The following is a 4,392-nucleotide window of genomic DNA, read 5'->3' on the forward strand; positions in this document are numbered from 1 at the left end:
TCAAAAGAGTTGTCGCTTCCGATACACGACATCGACAACTATAAAGTATCACGCTCTCTGATAGTCTTCGATCGACGTTTGCAATGTTAGGAAATGTGAGTTTTTTATATTGTGGGCCACATATTTATTTAATAATTATATTAAGTTATTTAATTATTTAGGTTAATTTAAGTGATCTAATTATGAAAAGTTTAATTAGTCTCCTAATAGAGTATAGGTTTAATGGGTGGATACTCAGTATTGACCCAATTAGGTTTAATGAGAGCCTAATGGGGCAATATATAAATAAACTTAAGTTATGGTCTCTAATATGTCAAATCATAAAGCAGTTTTCATTCTTCTCCATCTAGAGAGAAAACACCCCATTAAGGAACTAAGGAGATTTGACTGAGGAATGCAATAACCGTCGTGCTCATTGTCTTAGAGAATTCTACCAGAGATCTAAAGGCTGCATCAATGGAAACAGGTCAGAGTTCTAACTTATTTTCTTAGTAATTTGGTGTGATGATTCCTGAAATGTGAAACTAGGATTGAAAGATCCAACAAGTGGTATCAGAGCGATCATCACATTAAATTATTGAGAGAATTTTTATCTCTAATATCTCTGGCTGAATATTATGTTGATTGATTCATATGATTTTTCTTTTGTTTATGGAATTTCAGATATGCTTTATTTTGTTAAGAAAAGCATGTATATAAATAATCATATGAATTCTTGGTGATTGATTTTGATCAATATTTGTTGAATAATTTTCGGATTAAATGTTATTCACAAAATTGATTTTCTGAAAATTTGAGGATTAAGGAAATTTGGTAAAAGAATTAATTAAAGTAAGTTTTTCCTTTTTTCTGGAAATTTTTTTTTTCTCTTTCTTCGTTGTCTTCTCCGAAACGGAGAAGGATTGTGGCCGGCAGCAACCTTGGCCGCCTGCGTTGAGAAAACAAGGGCGCGGCCATTGGGCCGCGCCGACGGAGAAGCCGCTTCCTGCTGGCTGCGGCGGGGTGAGGAACAACGGCGGCCATGACCGCCGCATAAAAAAAAAGAAGGGAACTTCGTCATGGCCGGTGGCCCCATCTGCCGCCGCTAGCACTATGGACGACCGGACGCAGCCCTCTGGCTGCGCCGGCAACAGAACAGCAACGTACCACCACGGCTGTGTGCTGTGGCAGCTGGGGGCCGCCACATCTGGGAAGGGTCGCATTTGTTACCATAGGGTTCTTCAGTTCTGGGCTTCGGCCCAGAACTGCCAAAAAAAAAAGGAAACAGCCCATTTTGGGCCCGTGACAGAATGAGGAAACACATGCCTGATTGGGCCTGTGCAATTGAAGTAAAGGCCGCAGGTTATTACCTGCGGCATAAAGAAGAAAATTGCTAATTTTGTTGGCAATTATGGGTTTGTTTTAAACCCAATTTTGGAGATTTTGGGCATTTTTTTTAACCCATTAAGAAATTAAATGCAACTTAATTAAGGATTCAATTGAATAAAATGAAATTCCAGTTCTTTATTTTATTTTATTTGATTATTGCACTTAATTGTCTTGTATTTTGAAATAAATTGATTGAAATAATATTGTTGCCAAAGTAACCTCTGTTGTAGATGTTGATTTATTTTAAAATATAAAGATGAGTATACTTATTATTTATGCGAATAATGATCGACCTAAAGAAAGGTTATTATTTGGCCGAATAATGGGTATACCTGTGGTAATAAATATGTGACAATTATTAAGCTCTCCATGTGAGCAATAGTCAGCCCAAAGGAAGGCTATTGTTTGACAGGATTTATTGTCAATATTTGATAACTGCGCGGAGAGTACCACTTACAAGCTGATATTTTTTCTCCAAAGACTAAATATCAGTGTTGTGCTAGGTATCTTTAAATAGGCCCACCACCTTGCTTCGAGTTATTTGTTTATGTCATGTATGCATTATATGGTTTGATTATGCTTATGTATGACATGAATGTTGATTGTATGTTGTTTTACTTTGTTCTCTATTTAGTTTCTGCTACTGCTGCTAATGTTTCTAGCCAAATAAGTATGATCCCAATGCTGAATGGGATGAATTTTAAGATTTGGAAAGAGAACGTGAAAATCGTTCTCAGATGTATGGATTTAGACCTTGCGCTCAGGACAGAGCGTCCCACTGCTACTATGAAAAATCTGAACATGGATAAAATTGAGAAATGGGACCGCTCTAACCGCATGAGTCTAATGATCATGGAACACTCCATTCCGGAAGCGTTTTGGGGCCCTATTACTGAGAGCACTAATGCCAAGAAGTTTCTCAAAGAAATTGAGCAATATAAGACTGAAAATGCTCATTTGGCATCGACCTCTCAGAATAAGAACAAAAAGAGAGCTATGGATACTGCAGAAAGTGTAAAGAATGGTAAGCTTCTCACTTTAGTTTGTTCTGAAGTTAATTTAGCTTCTGTACCTAAGGATACTTGGTGGGTAGATTCTAGTGCTACTACTCACATTAGTATGTTTATGCACGGTTGCCTGTGGAGCCGACCACCAAATGATGCTGAAAGATTCATCTTTGTGGGCGATGACAAGAAAGTTCCAGTGTAAGCTATCGGAACATTTAGATTATTATTAAATACTGGTGTCTATTTGGATTTGATTGAGACTTTTGTTGCACCGTCATTTAGACGGAATTTGGTTCCTTTTTCTAGTTTGGACAAATCCGGTTATTCTTGTTCCTTCAGAAATAATAAAGTTAGTCTTTCTCATAATTCAAATGTTGTTGGTACGGGTTCCTTAATTGATAATCTTTATATGCTTGATACTGTTACTTCAGATAATGAAATTTTGCACACTAGTGCACGAGGTACAAAACGAAAATTAAATGAGAATTCTGCCACCTTATGGCACAAGCGTTTAGGTCATATCTCTAAACTGAGAATTCAGAGGCTTGTGAGTGATGGAATTCTTGTTCCCCTAGATTTGACAGACTTTCAAGTCTGTGTTGAGTGCATCAATGGAAAACAAACAAACACAAAGAAATTAGGTGCCGACAGGGCTACAGACATCTTAGAACTCATTCATACAAATATATGTGGACCATTCCCTACAGCTTCATGGAATGGTCAACAATACTTCATTACGTTCATAGACGATTATTCAAGATACAGTTACCTATACTTAATACATGAGAAGTTACAGTCACTGGACGTTTTCAAGGAATTTAAAGCCGAAGTTGAACTTCAACTAGGCAAGAAAATTAAAGCTGTCAAATCATATCGTGGTGGCAAATACTATGGTAGATATGATGGACCAGGTGAACAACGTCCAGGACCATTCGCTATCTTCCTAAAAGAATGTGGAATCGTCCCGCAATACACAATGCCAGGAAAACCTAGCATGAATGGTGTTGCTGAGAGACGAAACATAACTCTTAAAGACATGGTGAGAAGCATGATTAATCATTCTTCTTTGCCTGAATCACTTTGGGGAGAAGCATTAAAGACTGCAGTTTACATCCTTAACAGGGTTCTAAGCAAAGCAGTAACCAAAACCCCTTATGAACTATGGACAAGAAAAAGACCTAGCATTAGGCATTTACATGTTTAGGGTTTTCCAGCTAAGGCAAGGCCTTATAGGCCAAATGAAAAGAAACTGGACTCAAGAACGGTTAGTTGCTATTTTGTTGGATACGCTGAACGCTCTCGGGGCTTCAAGTTTTACAATCCCACTACTAGGTCCTTCTTTGAGACGGGAAATGCGAGATTCCTTGAGGATGTCGAGTTTGGGGGAGAAGATAAAGTAAGGAGTGTTGTCTTTGAGGAAGAAAATTTCGTTTCTCTTCCTAATATTGTTATTGTCAATGACCAGGCTGTAATACCTACCATTGTTCAAGACGCAACTCCGGAACAAGACAACAATGAGGTTCCCCATGCAGCACCTATAGAGCAAACTCAACAACCTCAAGAAGTGCCATTAAGGAGATCCACTAGAGAAAGGAGAAGTGCGATTCCAGATGATTATATCGTCTTTCTCCAAGAACATGAAGATGGTGTAGGCTTAGGGGAAGATGATCCTATCAACTTCCAACAAGCCTTACAGAGTTCTAATGCTCAAAAGTGGATTGATGCCATGAAAGATGAGATGAAATCTATGAAAGACAATGACGTTTGGGATCTTGTCGAGTTGCCTAAAGGAACCCATAGGTTGTAAATGGATATTTAAGACCAAAAGGGATTCGAAAGGTAACATCGAAAGATATAAGGCTCGTCTAGTCGCCAAAGGATTCACTCAGAAGGAATGCATAGACTACAAAGAGACTTTCTCTCTGGTTTCTTCGAAAGACTCTTTTAGGACAGTTATGGCACTTGTGGCTCATTTAGACTTAGAGCTACATCAGATGGATGTTAAGACAACGTTTCT

Source organism: Morus notabilis, unplaced genomic scaffold (assembly GCF_000414095.1).
Source record: "Morus notabilis unplaced genomic scaffold, ASM41409v2 Scaffold756, whole genome shotgun sequence".
Classification (NCBI taxonomy): Eukaryota; Viridiplantae; Streptophyta; class Magnoliopsida; order Rosales; family Moraceae; genus Morus; species Morus notabilis.